Source organism: Acartia tonsa, chromosome 4, assembly GCF_053477335.1.
Source record: "Acartia tonsa isolate MP-2025a chromosome 4, ASM5347733v1, whole genome shotgun sequence".
Classification (NCBI taxonomy): domain Eukaryota; kingdom Metazoa; phylum Arthropoda; class Copepoda; order Calanoida; family Acartiidae; genus Acartia; species Acartia tonsa.
In genome coordinates, this window is record NC_137263.1 from 10,845,109 (window position 1) to 10,863,629 (window position 18,521).

The 18,521-nt window shown below is 31.4% G+C and overlaps 1 long non-coding RNA gene across 1 annotated transcript; it reads left to right on the forward strand.

Moving 5' to 3' along the window:
- Positions 1 to 12,284: 12,284 nt before the first annotated feature.
- On the forward strand, positions 12,285 to 18,254 carry LOC145316029 (uncharacterized). Its single transcript, XR_013878272.1, has 4 exons — positions 12,285 to 12,394; positions 15,671 to 15,733; positions 17,118 to 17,188; positions 17,998 to 18,254. It is a non-coding gene; the product is annotated as an uncharacterized LOC145316029 (long non-coding RNA).
- The last annotated feature ends 267 nt before the right edge of the window (positions 18,255 to 18,521 follow it).

Sequence of the window (18,521 nt, forward strand, 5' to 3'; positions counted from 1 at the left end):
CTTGCAACCATATCATATTGTCCAAGAGTTTTGTCGGATTCAAGCCCCTTATGGGCTAATTCGACTTACTACGCTTAGCGCAACATAACCTTAAACCATAACAAACAAACCGGACCTGCAAAGTTTTAAAACATTTATTGTGTTCATATGCAACAAGTTTTAAAAATGAAAAAAATATAAATATCAAAAGTGTAATAATTTACATACCATAAAAATATGTAGTTAAACTGAATTTTGTTAAAAGTCAAACTCTTTGTTTAGGTCTAAAATACAATAATTATCCACTTATATTGGGATAATGGACAATTGCAATGTCCCCGAATTATAATAAACCAAATTACTCCTCATATAGATTAAAATTTTTGCTCTAACATATTGAATCAGGTTATGTTGAGTCGTCTCATTTCTTCGCCTTGGTTTAGGTTAACCATAAAATGTTGAGTAAAAAGAGGGCTAATTCAATTATTGTTGAAGTAAAAAAAAACTACTTTATGAATGGCACTTAATTATTTTTTTTATAACGCTTTAAAACAAACAAACAAAAAGGCTGATTGTTTATAACAAATAATAAAAGTTAATTATAGAGTTGCTGCAACAATAAAATGTCTGATGCGTATTCACTGCATCTTTTTACAAACAAAAAGTTTTTCATTATATGGAGGATGTATATCAGTACTTCTAAAAGTATATTGAATCTCGACATGATACGCTTTTATGGAATTTTAACTGTAAAAGATTAACTGTACATGGATGTCATCATTCATTAATAAACATTCAATAAAACAAATAAACGGACTTGTATTTTAAATATGATGAACAATTACACTTTATGTATGTTTTCATTGGAGGATTTTTTTATGTATCCAAGTTCGACGATTTTTTTCTTAATTCTTGTAATTATTACCTTAATGTTCCTAATGTGTAAAATTCTATTTCTTATAAGAATTTTAAGACCATGCATACCGATTAATAATGATTATAGAATTGATATGCTTTTAGATTATAAACTTTATATTTATTTTAATTTATTCTAGTTACCCTTATTGTAGAAAACTTTCGCTTTAGATAATTCAATAATAATCTATATTATTAAGTTTTATTTGTATATTTTTATGCTTGTATCATAGTACGTATGTCTAAGCCATCTAAATTAACAAGCTTTGCCAAAAGGATTAAAAGAAATCAATGTTTGGCATGCTACGTAAAAAAATGTTAATCCTATTGGTTATACATGGATAAAAAATACAATAGGATAAAAGTACTTTTTTGAAAAATATTGTAAATACTAAATGGGCCCCATTGGGGTATTTAAAGAATTTTCCTGTAGAAGCCTTGCTGTTAGCTGCATGGCTTAAAAAGGCCATCCAATAAGTCGCAACTAGCACAGCTTAGAGCAAGAATAGGCAACTCTAAACCGCAGTCACACTCAGCTATATTCAGCCTCAGCTTATCCAAGCCGTAGCAACATCCTCAAGTAGCCACAGCTACCTTAAGCCACCCTAGGCTGCAACTGCCCTAAGCCCCTCTCCGCCGCAATTATTCTGTGAATTTTTATATTTTTATTTTTTGGGGTGAAAGAAGCCAGCCTTATATCTCAGTCTTTACGGAACAAAAAGCTAGGGATGCAACCATGAGCTTTTAAAATACGTTTGTTTTTGTTTTAATCAAAAAGATTAACTCCCACTTAGGAATAGATGCACTAGTTATTATTTGTAATAAAATAAGATGAATGCTTCTACTTTGTACTATTCACATTTATCCTGGATGCTAGATAAGATAAAAATGCAATTTAAGATGGTTTCTAGAGTCATTCTTGCAGAATTTAATACAGTATCTTTTCAACCTGGAGTTGTATAGTACAAAATACAATAGGAAACTGTGACACAACAATTTTATGACCCATGTTTTGTCCCTGAATTTTTGGATAAACTTTTACTTAGATTAAAGGTTACATTAGTAGATAATATCCTTATAAATGTAACATTAACAAAAATACAATTTGATTGTAAAATAAATAGACTATGATTAATTGACCTTTTCCCTCAAAGTTCCCTGTTGAGCATATGAAATAAGTAGGGGGGGGGGGGGTAATTCTGTCAGGTCATGTTAGGTTATATTAGGTACTGGGTAGCCCCGCTGGGTTTGGGCATTGCATGTATACGCTCGGAGGGTTTGGAACCCCGCAGGGGCTAAACAAAGGGGAAAAAATACCCACGACCTTATTTTTTTTTTATTAATTTTGAAAAATAAGATAGGGGCCGTTGAGTTTCAGAGCTCGACAGTCAATTTTAAACATGAGGACTTTTTAAAATTGTTTGGATGAAGATACCCTATACCAATGAGCATCTTTAAGATAAATGTGAAAAGTTTCCTGATTATTTTCATAGAAAAATAATCTTGATTAAGGACTTATTATAATTCTCTTTTTTTGCACATTCATAATTTTTGTGCTTCGCTACTTATGGATCATTGTCATCATTGTTTTAAATAAACTATATCACAAAAATGCCTTAACCTGAGCTGGATCTTTAAATCATTTCAATGGTGCGCCAAATCGGGGTGCGCTGAATTTCAGCCAATCACAGCGCGGCATTTCGTAAGATGCTGTGCTCTCATTGGTGGAAAGTTGGCTCACCCCGATTTGGCGCACTATTGAAATGATTTAAAGATCCAGCTCTGTTCCCAATAAATATAACAATTCTATTGTTACCACAGCACATTGACGGGTTTAATAATCGGCTAATTTCGCGGCTGCCGAGTTCTGCTTACGAGGTTAGATATTCTGAGGACATTTGAACCATTATTCTTTGGTATCATCTGGTAATAACATTAAATACTACATGAATTCAACAAATATATGAGTAATGGAGACAGGAGTTTTAAATTATTTATTTCAGATATTTAACTATTAGCCTTAAACCTGCCTAGAATAAGCTTACCTTTTATACTTGTTTATTTGACAATTTCGATTATCATATGAAACAACCTACCCAGTATAGTATAAAATATTTTACTTACTAAGATTATCAAAATTGTGCCATTTTTAAAATAGAAGAAAAAGTAAAGATTACATTCCCATAATTTTCTCAAGGCAAAATCTTAAAATATAAAATGTGTTTTTTTTCTCTTCAGCTGACATATCCATTAGATACCTGACACACATGCAAACAATAATTTTCACTTTTCTGCCGCATTTTATTATATTTTCCTTCTACCAGTATAAGGAATGTCTTTTCCAGGTAGCTGTTTTTAGTCCCCTTGGAAAAGGGGGATAGATGTCACCGCTTTTGGCCTACCTATTCTATTGATGCCATAGTAGAGGGAAAGAGAAAGGGAAGGGGGAAAGAAGCCCCTTAGAAAAGGTATGGGTTATAGAGTATTTCCTGACGTTAATAGAATACAAGGTTTCGGATCCGGATCCGCAAGGATCCGCATATTTTTTAGTCCAAGGATCCGGATCCGCAAAAAAATGCGGATCCGGATTCTTGGACTCAAAAAAATGCGGAAAAAATGGAAAAATCTACCTAAATTTATATAAATTCTCAGACATTCTCTTGATTAGAGCCAATCTTTAAGGTTTAGGGTCAGACTTGAAAATTAAAAGTATTTTTGACTTCGAATTAAAGAATAAATATTTTTGAAAAATTTGGTGATTTTATTTTTATTGTCAAGGATCCGGATCCGGATCCGCACTGACCAAATTTGGAGGATCCGGATCCGGATCCGCAAAAAATCAATGCGAATCCGAAACCCTGATAGAATAGATAGGCCAAAAGAAGTGACATCTTTCCCCATTTTGCTAGGTCACTATAGACAGCTACCTTTTTCAATCATAAACCTATTATTTTTCTTTACTAAAAAAGTTACGTGGGACTTTGTAAAAAACACTTATTTTTATAATTTATTTTTTATATTCAACCCCTGAAGATCTTTTTATAAAAATATCAGAGATTGGCAGCATCACTTTCAGCCGCATTTTTGTATAGTCCCAGGAAAGGTTAATAAATATTTTTTTCTGGGGATGGATACCTCCGAAGAGAAATCGCCACTTTGAAAAAACTGCCTCCATGAAATTTTCCTTTGTAAAAATTCACCCCCCCCCCCCCCCACTCCTATTTACCAATATAACTAATAATTTAGATACCTTACAATTGTTTAGTAAATATTAAGAGATATTTAAAATCTCCATATATTAAAGGATCTGATACAATGGTGCTAAAACAAACTCGTCAAAAAAATTACCTTTTGGAAATATAATAGTAAAAATTTATTTATATTATAATCTTATCAGGGGTCTTAGGGGATAAGACAATCGACGATAAATTGATGACACCAGAATATGATAGACAAAATTTGATAAAAGAGTTTAGAAACTGCTGTTTTTTTTACAATCTTGAATTAAAAGATCCCAACGATTTTAGTAAACAAATGAAAGAAATGATTTATTTAACCGTTATAAAGTTAGAAAATGTGTGTACTAAGCTAAAAATATTGTTATTTTGCTATTGCTTCGATACTTTTTTTTAAAGGATAACATCATCAAATTAATCTGATTTTTAAAAAAAAATTCCTATTAATACAAGGTAAAATGTTATAAGTAAAGCCTCTCTATAATCAAGTCTTAAAAATGTAAGTATGTCCTTAAACAGTAATCTGTATCAGTTATGCAACAAATTACTTACTATTTTGTTTAGACTTAACATTTTTATTCTGCTTATTCAGTTCTGACACTCTACAAGTGATAATGTTCGTTTGTTCTAACGTTTCAGAGCTTCTCTTATTAATGCTATTACCTTGTAAACAAAAAATTTTTATTTTTTGTGTTGACACCGATTGCATGACCTCTGGTTGGTTGTAAACGATTCCCAATGCCAATCTCGAGAAGATGATTAACTATCATGAAAACTTTATACCTAATAATATCATTCTCATAATAATACAATATAATATTTTATATTTCAATTCAATTCAATTCAATTTTATTTACCATAAGATCCAACAAACCCCTGATCTTGGACAATTCTCCGCCATCAGGGCATAAATAATATATATTATTATACAAGATATATAGTACATATATCAATTACATTTAAATAAAACATGATGGTTTATTATTTATTACCCATCGATTCATCATATATTTAATAATGGTTAAAATAACATGAAATATAAATGATCAATTTGCGGATGTTGCCCTGTCGAAATAATCAGGTGCAGAATCGTAGCCCTGAGGCTGGTGCACGCCCTTGATGGAATTAGGGCGCTATCGCTGGCCGATTATCCCGACTTTGAATTGATTTGATCGTGCGCTGTTATAAATAAATCAATAAAAATCCGCTATTGTGTTCAAGAGTGATCCCTATACCCCCAGCTTTCTCGGGTCAACCGCCGTCATTGGGTATCCCCCTACCGCCATGGAACGTCATCAGATGCATACTAAAAACAGGTTAATACAATTTAAAGGTCCTAGGACCAATAAATAAAGGTTATCAGAAGAAAGAACGATCGCTTGGATGAATGAGTCCCATTATTATGATATTATACATTACGGAAAATTGTTCTAGAATAAATATCTTAAGAAAATTCTCTACACTAAGACATTCATTCCGAGAACCATATTAGAACTTAATGAAGTTTAGGAGCGTTAAAAAACCCATTAAGAGCTTACCCGAGGAGCTCAACAATTAAGAAAATAAAATAACTTAAGTAAAACAACTTAAGTAAAACATCTTAGAACAAGCAAGCAAAACTAAAAACTTAATGTAAGGAATGTTTGCGACGAGAATAAGTTTCTTCGGGGAGCAGAGATTAAGTTTTTCGAGGAGAAAGAGTTTAAGTTTTTTCGAGGATAATGTTTGCGAGGAAGGATTAAAAAAAACTCAGTCTAAATTTCTTAAAACAAGTTAGCAAAACTAAAACTTAATGTATAAAGTGTTTGCGACAAGAATAAGTTTCTTCGAAGAGCAGAGATTAATTTCCCCGAGGAGAAAATAATTTTTAGTTTAAGTTTAAGATTTCCGAGGATAAAGTTTGCGTGGAGAAGGAGTTTTCGAGGAAGAAGAATTTTACGAGGAAAGATTAAAAAACTCACTCTAAAATTTTCTCAATCAAAATAATAATAAATACTTAATTGTCAATAAATGGTTCCTGCTAAGAGGCTAATAAAATTAATCTAGCTAAGTACCTATGCATAAGCTATCTTGATTAAGTTAAGTTAAGTTAAGTTAATTAGGTACTTAATAAAAAATTTGACAATTAAGGCAACGAATTGAGTAGCCGTGGCCGCAGCCCCGCCCCGTCATGCCCTTAATAAGGTGTCTTCTCTGGATGAATTTAAGTATGACTAATATTAATACACAAACAATAATTTTATCCTTCCACGGAGGACATACATAGGTTGTCTTCTCAGGATGAATTTTAGTGTGTGATTGGTGTATTAACACAAGCTCACTCTATCCCTCCAGGGAGGATTTGTACATAGAGCAGAACGGGACAGAATCTACATACCAACATTTCTCATTTCGTCCTCAACATACTAAGTATCATTCTCGAAATCCTGTAAAAAACAAAGATTAATAAAGATTAATAAAAAAAGGATTAATAAAGAAGTCATAGTTAGTATAAGACTAGTCACAACAGTATAAGCTCAGAATTAAGTCTAGAAATCAAATCTAATCAAATCAGATCCCTACGCGTCAATACTAAGAAGTTAAAAATATTAAGATTATAGTATAACAGAGCTAGCATGTCACAACCAAAAATTACTCAATATTATTCAACAAGTAGTTGAATGTTCTTTTTTTAAACAATTTAAAATCTTGAATTGATTTAAGTTCCTCAGGTAGGGAATTAAAAATTAAAGGAAATTGAATTAAGGGTAATTTAAAGATATAATTTTTAGTTGTAACATCCACATTAAGATCCTCCCTATTACGGGTATTGTACTGGTGCAACTGATGTCTATATTGCCATGTTCCATCAAAAATGTCAGGTTGCTGACCATGTAAGTATTTGTGCATAAAAAGCATGATATGAAAATCCCTGAGCTCCTTAAAAGGTAAAATTCTTAGTTGTTTGAACAAAGGACTACTGTTGGCAGTGCTGGAGCTATTGGTAATAATCCTAACACACTTCTTTTGAAGTTTTTTTATGATATTGCATTGACCATCAGTTACACCAGTAATATGAATAATAAAAACAAGAATGTCAATATCCAGTAAAAGCAAAGCTCTGGAATGGTAGAACAAACGAGCATTTACGCTTGAAGAGTATCAGAACTAAATAAGCAGAATTTTATATATGAGTCTAAACAAAATTTTAAGAATTTTTCTTGCAAAACTACTTAGATAAAGGATATTGTTTAAGAACATTTACATTTTACATTTTTAGGACTTTATTATATAGATGCTTGCTTATTACATTATACATTGATGTAATAGGAATAATAATTCCAAAAATCAGATGATTAGGATGATTATAACACTTAAAAAATTTTTGGTTGAAAAGGTAAAAAATAAACATGTTTTAAATGGACGTACAGACCCTCTGGTAAAGATTATAGAGTGGCTACGCTATCTAAACCGTACCTAACTCTTATAGGAGTCATCATGCAAAGTTTGAAATCGATAGGACAATTCTAAGATGTCTAAATAACGGGGAAAAAAGAAAACGATACACTAAAATGGCTAACCGTTTAGGACGGACGGACGGCCTGGCCGACCCTCATTATAAAAAAGCTTCTCTTTTAAAATCGTGTACACATTGGGTAACAGGCCTCAAATGATTTTTAAAACATATAAAAAGTGTAAACATTATGTATTGTAATGGATTAAAATGGGATTCGATAAGAACTTTTTGTAGAGATTACTCTGACCATTAAACATATACCCACATAGACCCACTTTATCCGAAAGGCTGACTATGACGCTAAATAGAGGATTTCATGTTTACAAGTTCTGTGCAATTTTTAAATTTATACATCAGATGGAATTTTTATGTAAAAAATCAGATTCTTAAAATTCTGACCCCTAGTTTGTAAACATTACCTTTTTAAAACTTCGTTATTTTAGTATTTTGTAAAATCTTATGTCTGGGCTTGCTTAATTTTTTTTTAAATTCCAGTTGAAATAAATGTAGTAGCAAAGTATAAGAAGAGATTGAATAATTTCTGAGTTCTGAGTCAGCATATGATAAGTTCAATATTGCTATCCCAGTCAAAATTGAATTTTTTTTTAAACGAGTTATAAGTTGATATCCCTTCAATTAATGCATAAGCATTTTTTTAAAATGTTATCAAATGCTTTACTTTAGTCTAACTGTATTTAAAGTAGAGAATAAAGTAAAAAAAGTTATAATTTTACTTCTTTAAAATTAATTGTATATTTATACTTGTGTAAAAGAAACACTTTGTTATTGCGTGGCTACTCTATAATATAAGTAAGACTGTACGATAAAAAAAACTCTAAGATACCTATTTAAAAAACGTTACAAAATTAGATGATTTGTTTACTAACATAAATTTACAGAGGTATAATAAAGTAATAAATATCTATTTTTTCTTTTATGAAAAAAATATAGTAAAATGCTCCATAGAGAAGAATTAACTATTGTAATTTATTATGCTCAAGAGAATAAATAAAGTACATTATAAACAACTTCATAAGGATCACGCCCGCTGTATCCCAACTCGCAATATTTCTTTTTAACTAAAAGCAGCTAATAACCAAATGACTATCTGCACAGCTAATATTTCTCCCATTGAAACCTACTACATAATAATGCTACCTACTAAAAAAAAGCACGGGTCACCCACTCAAGGATGTACAAGCCGGTTAAGCACATACTGCCCCCCCCGCACCCCCTTATTTCTTAAATAAATTGAAAATAAGTGTTGGGGTTGTAGTTTCTAAGTAGTCAGGGAGTAAGGAATGTGAATAAGACAAACAATTCTAAGTGAAAATTTTCCCACAACCCCCTTCCCTTATTTCTTCCCCTTCTTGCCGACTTTCCTTCAGCTACATCAAAAACAAGTTTACGCCAACTATACGCCTACAAAATATTTAATTTTCGGGAATTTCAAATGGAATTTATTGTTTAACAAGATACTGCGGATTTCACACTTGATCAAACTGCATGTGGTATAACACAATTAATATTAATATAATAAAACAGGGGAAAATTAACCAAAGTTACAGTCAACTTTAAAAACTTACGTAACTATTTAAAGTACGTATGTAAGTAGTTCTAAAACAATTTTTATATTGCAGGGTCAATAACTTTGTAAATGACGATGTGTAAAACAACAACAATGGATGAGGAGGGAGGGGATCGTAATTTCAGCCAGCTAGGATTTACTTTATTAGAGTATGTGATAATATGGTGAAAGATCCAAGTAATAGTCCATTGCAACAACTAAAAGGTAAAAAATGATTTAGTAAGTTCGTATTGCAGGTCCATAAAATTGAAAATTACGTGTGTAATGGACGGAGATAATTTATGGCTGTTTCCCCTCCCCCTCCTTCCCCCCAATCTTTGTATTTTTTACTTTTGTTCTTTTTAATTGTTTTCAGCAAAGCTTTCTATAAGAAATTTTTTTCAAACAAACTTCACAATTTTCAGAAGTAAATCATTAATTGAGTAGTCCTGTTTTATTGAAATTAATCAAACTTTTAGTTTTTTCCTTCAATTTTTTAACGAGAAAAATCCCTTTTAGTATTAAATAAAGTTCAAATTCAAATTTTTTTGAAAAGGTTTTTGTATTAACCACAATGAAATAAGCTAATTGTCTAAAGTTATCAACAACAAATAAAACTGTAGAACGAATCGTGTCTTTCTTTTAAGATCTCGGTAACCGCCCTACAGATATGCCACCCCCCCCCCCTTTGAATATGTTAAAAGCTATTTGCTATCTCTTGGTTCAAAGCCACCTCAGGTTTTTGACGAAGCCTATGACAAAAAGTTATGTAGTGCCCCAGTACTGAGACCTTGGCAATATGTAAATACAGGTAATACAAGAACTATAAGATGCAAAGGCTATAAAAAAATTCCATAAATGGAAAGAATATAAATGTGTTGGTGCGTAATGTAAACCAGCAATGCAGTATTTTCACAAACACATTTTCCCATAGGGGCGTGCACATGAAGGTCTTTACAGTGCCTATACAAAAATTACGTCATACTAATAAATGACCAATATTAGGCGAACACAGTAATAGTGTCTGACTGATTATGACGTAACAAAAAAATTAGCCAATGAGAGGCCGTTATTGACCAATGGTAAAATTTATAGTGGCCTCTCATTGGCTATTTTTTTTTGTTACGTCATAATCAGTCAGACACTATTACTGTGTTCATATTAGGCTAATACACAGACTAAATTACAAATGGCAGCCAGTTTACATTTTAGTTGACCAATAGTAGGTCAGATGATGCCCTAACCTTCCTGGAAAGGAATTCATTAGCGGAATTGATCGAATTCGCAAAGATAACTGTCCCAAAGCTGACCGCCTGGTATAACGCAAATGAACTCTTAATACATCCCCTTCCCAGCGAGACATTTCTCCATAGAGTCGCCTACGAGCTCGTGCAATATATGTACCGAGTCCTATGCTACCTCGAATCCCATTCGCCATGAATTAACACCTAATTTTTTGGCGAACAACGTTGGAAAATCGTCCTTTCAAACAAAAGGTAGCATGCGAGTTCGCCATCGATATCGTGGCAGAGTATGGGGCGAAGTCGCACAATAGTAGCATAAATTAAAATGCGTCAATTGAGATCTCGACGGCGACTCGAAACATTTCTTATACGAACTCTTAAATGCTCCAAACACAGTGGGAAGCTATAATCATAGAGAAAAGTGGAAGGCTCATGTAGGGAGAGAGAGAGATAGACAGAGAGAGAGAAAGAGAGAGAGAAAGAGATTAATAGAAAGAATGAGTCATTCTCTATCATGTCTCCAAAAGGAATACATGTCTCTCAATTTATTCATAATTAGACGCACTGCTTTTGACTAGACTTTCAACTTAGCAGATATCATACCATTCTCGGCTTAAAGTGATCACGAAGCTGGAAAATAGTTGATATATGTTACAGATTAATGTTTTTTAAGAATATTTTTAAAAGAATTAAGTCTTATATACTTCGCATTTAAAAATTTATCAAACTTTAAAAAAATTAATTTTCACACATTAAAACATTTATGTTTTTTGTGTTTTTTATTATACATATCTTAAAACCTATCAAATTTACAATTAACACTTATTTTTCTTGAAGTTTACTTGTGGATACATAGTAAAATATGTAAGGTTTTGATACATACATATTAAACTAACCAAAATAGGTTGTATATAGCTTTCTAGGAGTGATTAAAAATTCTCCCGATGATCGAAAAAATACATCCATATAAGGAAAAAACCATTTCTGATTATGGACCCTGGAATTTCATTTTTTCATTTATTTTAAAATCAATTTAAATATCTAAATATCTATAAACATATGATGTTAAAAATCATTAAAAATCAGTTATTTGCTTTGTATATATATGATACAATGTAATATAACTAAAAAGATAAATATAGGCAATTTTAAAATATATTGAAAGCTCACTTAAAAAAGTGAAATCTCGGCAACATTCTTGAATGAGAAAGGGGGTAGGAAAGCATTAAAGTGGGCGACAAAACAAAACAAACACAGTGACACAGGCTACAGCTGTAATGTGTAACCCGTCTGTTTGTTGGGAGTTGGTTGAAATAATATTTATATGTTTTTTATAATGCAAATGCAAGTTATGTGCTTATTATTATTACTTAAAAGCAAGGCTTTTATACATGAAAGGTCGGCCCATCTATCTATAACTAAGTTTTAGCTTTCTAAAAAAACAATCCCATCCTGTTATACAAAGTAAAAAATAAAATATTAAGTAAAAACTTATTAAGATCTTTCCTTCTTTGGTACAAGATCGTTTTCGGTTTGTTGATTTTGGGTACATTATTTCAAAATTTAATTAATTTAATTTAAGGACTGAATATTTTGATATATTTTTATGTCCATTGGGGACGTATTTTTTTATGTTTTATTAAACCTACTGATTTAAATTGTTTCTGTTGTTTTGAGATCTAATTCCTAATAGGAATTTGTAAACTATTTTTGTAAGCCATATATTTCGTTACCTTATTATTTGTTGACTATTCATTTGAACTTTAATGTTTGCCCAATTTTTTACAAATATATTCTCAATTTTATATACATTATTATGAAAAATTCTCATGATTATTATTCATTTCAGATTAACACGATTTAGAGTTTAAGCCTTCTTATCTTGATTATCTTTAAAAATGACCAATCAAACAACCCCGCAGCGAGGGCACGCCACCAGCAGAGCGACCCATGAAAGGTATTTTTTATTGAACAAAATCAATCTAATTGAAAGATTTCTGCCAAAATTTTTCTTGCGTATAATCTGTAGTATCTGTAGTATAGGAATCTTTTTAAAAGCGAAGCTTTTCTATAATTAGGGTCGGTCAGTACGTCCGTCCGTCCGTCCGTACGTCCGTCCGAGATAGATAGCTTTTAGTCGTTAATTTAGGCATGTTAAAATTGTCCTATCGATTTCAAACTTTGCATGATGATTCCTGAAGTAGTTAGGTACAATTTAGAAAGCGTAGCAACTCTATAATCATTACCAGAATGTCCGTATGTCCATTTTAAACATGTTCATTTTTCTACTTTTTTAAAAGCGAAGCTTTTCTATAATTAGGGTCGGTCCGTCCGTCCGTCCGTCCGTCCGTCCGTCCGTCCGTACGTCCGTACGTCCGTCCGAGATAGATAGCTTTTATTCGTTAATTTAGGCATGTTAGAATTGTCCTATCGATTTCAAACTTTGCATGATGATTCCTGTAGTAGTTGGGTACGGTTTAGAAAGCGTAGCAACTCTATAATCATTACCAGAATGTCCGTACGTCCATTTTAAACATGTTGATTTTTCTACTTTTTTAACAACAAATTTTCAAGTGTTTTAATTATCCGTTTGATCTGATTTTTGGTATATTGATTCCTGGGACAACAAAGAACAATATTATAAGCGAAGCAACTCTATAATCAAGTCCAAAAATGTAAGTATGTCCATAAACATTATCCTGTTTTTAAGCAGTTTTTCAACAAATTTACCTACAATTTTGATTCGACATTTATACATTTATGTTCCGATTTTTCAGTTCAGATACTATACAAGTGTTAATGTCCGTTTGTCCTACCATTTCAGTGCTTCGCTTTTATGGATGTTGTCATCCTTGTTAACAACACATTTTTATGTGATTTAATTATCCGTTTGATCTGATTTTTGGTATATTGATTCCTGGGACAACAAAAAACAATATTAAAAGCAAAGCAACTCTATAATCAAGTCCTAAAAATGTAAGTTTGTCCATAAACATTATCCTGTATCAAGCAGTTTTTTAACAAATTTACTTACTATTTTGCTTCGACTCTTATACTTTTATATTCTGATTATTCAGTTTAGACACTATACAAGTGTTATTGTCCGTTTGTCCTACTTTTTCATGGCTTCGCTTTTATTGATGTTGTCATCCTTGTTACTAGTATAATTTACTTTGCAGTCTAATATCCCCTTCTTACCTGATAATGATAAATGAATATCATAGGTATTCAATAATGATTTAGAACTTAAACAAGGATGACAACATCAATAAAAGCAAAGCTCAAAATTAGCCCGTGAATATATAATTCAAGAGTTTTTAGGTAATTTTCCACGAATAATAAGATAAATAGAAATATAAAATAAATGCAAGTTTGTTGGTCTTGGCCTTTAAAGCTATTATTATTTTTTTTACTATCTGTGGAAAGCTGTCTGTATTGACATAGGATTAATAAGTATTACTTAACTTTTAAAAGTATTCTTTTTTCATAAACGTACTTTTGATATTATGCAAAAAAAAATCTACCGGTTTTATAATTGTCTTTGTTTGGAAAGTACCAAATTGATATTTAAACCTGTCTGTAAATTATACTGGTACCCAAAGTTTTATAAACATACTTTCTCATTCATCAGCCGAGCCCTGTGGGTACCTTTTATTTAATTTTGATTGAATCTTTTCTCATCAACCAGAAGGGTAATTTTGTTTATTACAATCGTGAAAATCTAAATTAATTTGTCGTTCATTGCCTAATCCCTTAAGATCTAGGGTTTAATGTCAGTATAACTTTTAAAAATGGCAAAAATTGTATTTTTTCTTCAATTAAAATATTGACAATTATATCCATAAGTAGCTCAGCAATAACAAGCTAAAAATATCCATCTATAATACAAAGCAGAATGATGTCTGTCCGTCCGTCCGTCCCTTGATATCTCGGTAATCACGGAACCGATTGGATTCTACTCTTCAAGGAATATATCTACTGGTCCTGTGGTGGTTTTAGGTTATTTTCTTGGGGGATGGGACATCCACAACCCCCCCCCCAAAAACAAAAAAAATCCCCCCCATTTTTTAAGCAGTTATTTTAAAATAAATGACAGCACCAGAAATAATTAATTCAAAAATTAAAAGTCTTAACTTATTTTCATGGAACGGACGTATAACAATCAGGTCCTTTATATAATGTAGCTTCACTTCTAATTCGAAAAATAATATTTTAATTCATTTTTTTGGTTTAGAGTACTTTTATTTTCATTAAAGCTTTCATAGTTACGTAATAACAAAAATATTAATCTACATCATATTATCTAATTTCTGTTTAAAACATAATTTTAAAAAATTGTGTAAATAACAAGGATTACGACTTTTAAAATACTTACCAACTGTATGATTTACCCGCGAGAAAAATGTAAAAAATACAAAAATAGCCTAAAACCTGCTGAAAGGCAGTCTGGCTGTCATAGTTGTTTTCTTTAAAGGACAGGAAATTTAATTTTGATATCTATAACTAAAAAAAATTTGGAAATCGGACCATAAACACTAAAGATATGGAGAAAAATGTAAAAAATACAAAAATAGCCTAAAACCTGCTTAAAGGCAGTCTAACCTTCATAGTTGTTTTCTTTAAACAACTGGAAATTTAATTTTGATATCTGTAACTGAAAAAATTTTGAAAATCGCACCATAAACACTGAAGATATGGAGAAAAATGTGAAAAATACAAAAATAGCCTAAAACCTGTTAAAAAGCGGTCCTATCGCCATCGATGTTTTATAATTAATTGTGCTCCTTAATAATGGGAACGTTGTCAAAAAATTTCAGCATTCTACCTTTTATAGGAGCTGAGTAAATCCCATTTCCCCCATAGCGTTACGGACTGACGGACTGACGGACGGACTGACGGACGGACAAAGTGAATTATAGAGTAGCTTCGCTACTAAAAAACGTGAAATAGCATTAAGTATATTAAATTTCGTAAAGTAAAGAATAGATTAGCTCTGCAGGGGCTAGGAAGAAATTAACGTAGGAGTAAAAATATATAGGGGAGGAGGGTGGGGTAATCATCAAATTTGTTGAAGGAAATTACCAAAATAGTAACTTGTGCCTATCTTCGCTTGCAACTAATAAAAGAATCCCAATGATAATTTCTGCAAAAAAAAATTTAAACTTAAATTCTAATTCCTCACTGATCACGCAAAATGTCTATCTATAAATGTATTATGTTTTTTTTTGTTTAGGTATGAATTGTTTGATGTGGGTGTTCCTTTACTTCTATATTTTGCATGATTCGTTTCTTACAGGTAATTTGAGTTGAAATCAAGGATGGCAACATCCAAAAAAACGAAGCTTTGAAACTGGTGGCCAAACGAACATTAATAACTGAATAAGCTTAATAAAAAAAGTCAAACAAAAATGTTAGTAAATTGGACGCCCCCCCTCCGGTTTTTTTCTATCTCATTTTCTGTGTGTGAAAGAAAAAGAGGCCAAACTGCGTGACTTTTTAAGTATGGGTATGACACATAACTGAGAGTTGGAATATTTTGAATATAACCATCCTGGCAGGCAAAGGATGCATACTTGGCAGGGTCATCCAGGTAAAGAGCAATACTATTTTTTTGACTTAAACAAAGCATTTCATCTTACCAAAATACTAAAATATCCTCTAGTAGTACATCCTCATATTAAATACAGGTGTTCAAGTCAATTTCATGTTCCAGGTATGATCCTCCAGGTCCTGATCCTCCAGGTCTCCAGAAATCTTTGAAATACTCCTGTTGCCTCATTTTTTGACTTAGAGACTTCAAATTTTAGACTTAATCTTTTCTTACATGTCTTCATAACGTATTAAAATTTCACAAAGATCCGCCGCCGTTTTCCGGCCGACCGCCGACTGTGGCGGCTGGCAGCTGCCAAGTACAGCTGCGGCCGCTAAAATTTTTATTTTAAAATTTTTCTAGCTTCAAAAATTAGAAAATTACAGCCGTTTGAAATTTTAACTAAAAAAGGACCTAAAAACAAAGGTTGTTAAGTAATATGGGTGAAGGAAACAAAAAGGGGTAGTTTCACGAAATGCATTTGAACTTAACTTAGTGAACCGCATATTTTATCCTGGTTAAATGGTTAAACTACATTTATATGGCATATATTTGAAAAAATTTCAATTTTCTACCACATAGTTTTTCAAATATCAAGACTTGAAAATCGTCTTTTTAAATTGCATATATCACAAAAAGACAATTTTCAGGTCTTGATATTTTAAAAACTACGTGTTAGAAAATTGAATTTATTTCAAATATATGCTATTTAAATGTAGTTTACCCCATTAACTAAGAAAAAATATGAGGTTCACTAAATTAAGTTCAAATGCATTTCGTGAAACTACCCCTTTACTTTGACTTACTTTTGGTCGGAAATTCATTATCAAACAGGAGACTTGCACACAAAAAAATTAGCCCTCTAGCTCTAATAGGAACTGAGATAATAGGGGGGGGGGGGGTGTTCAACGCCCCCCCCCCCCGACCGATTAAGGTGCGGCAATGGGCCCGACTGTTAAGGGTTAATGCTACAATTACATTATTTTCCAAAATAAATCATTTTACCTATACCTTTTTATGTCTAATAATAAAGATCATTAATGAGAAATTCATTTTAAATGATTCTAAACTTTATTTGATTATTTTTTAGTTAGAAAAATTTCTGCCCCGACACACCTGACAGAGAGCAAGGACCTAAAATTTCTAAAATTATAAAAACAGGTAAAATTTATGGTTTTAAAATACAGAACAAACTATATATGCAATGGGAAAGAGGGTATATCATTCTCTTCAAATTTTAGTTTATAAGTAATAATTCTATTACCCCCCCCCCCTTTTCAATTGTTGTTCTAATTTTAGATTTTAAAAGAAAATTTTAAAAAAGTTTTTGGGGAGGGTAATTTTTTTCTAGTGGTGATTTCTCTTTGTATGATGGTGGTACCTCCCCCTCCCCACAAAATAGTTATAAAACTTGACCCATGAGAAGCTACATTTTTTAGGAGAATCATATCGGTTCAGTGGTTCGTGAGATCCTTCACTACACACAGACAGATATTCATTCTGTTACTTTTTATAAGAATATACTTACAAAATATTGCCACAAAAATTTAAAATTAAATCAAAACTGGCGGCTACCACCTTATAGGCCTCTAGGAGGATTTAAGCTAGGTGGGGGAATTCAACCTCTTAGCTTTTCAATTTAGTTTTAAAAAGAAAAAGTAAAATGACATAAAATTATTACTTACAATTTCTCTTGGAAGGTTAATAGTTAAAGATTTTTATCTTCAAAATTTAAGATAAATGGATAGAGTTTGGATTTATAAAATAATTTCATGCTATTCTAGGCAGTTATTGAATGTATAATTATGTTTGTGAATAGTAGTTTGTTGTATGTGTGGCTTGTTTGGGTTTTTATTTCATTAAAATGCTCAAGAACTTATCCGGGCTTTTTATAAGTTTCAATTTTATCGGTTAGCAAGATCTTTTCAAACAGACATATATATAAATGTTCTTTATTATTATTGTTTCAGGTTTGAGAAGTTTCCCACCTACTTTACGTTGAAATCTCAAGAAATAACAAATTAAATCAATAAAAAATCGTATTATATCCAGTTTTCTACAAATAAAAAAAATGTACAATTATAAGATTAAAACTGCTGTTTATAATATGATACGAGAAATAACTGTAATGTTATTTTTTTTTAATGTTCAAAAATAAAAATGTAAATGTTTTTTCTATGTGTTGTTCTAGTTGAATTTAAAATATAAAATATTTTTAATAGAATAACTTGTTTTTATGATTTTTACTGTATACGATGTATAACATTTTTGCAGCAAAGCTACTCTATGATTTAAATTATCCATTTATTTAAGGGACTAGATAAAAGTCTAACATTATTACATCCCTCTCGTAAATACAAGATAAGGATTTTTAAAAGATAATACACATTAAAATGACTTTCGTGGAATTAACCCTTTTGTTTTGATTTATAGATATCAATTTGTCTTAATTATGTTTGCTTTTTTTGTTTTTTCTCTATTTTGAAGTACTTAT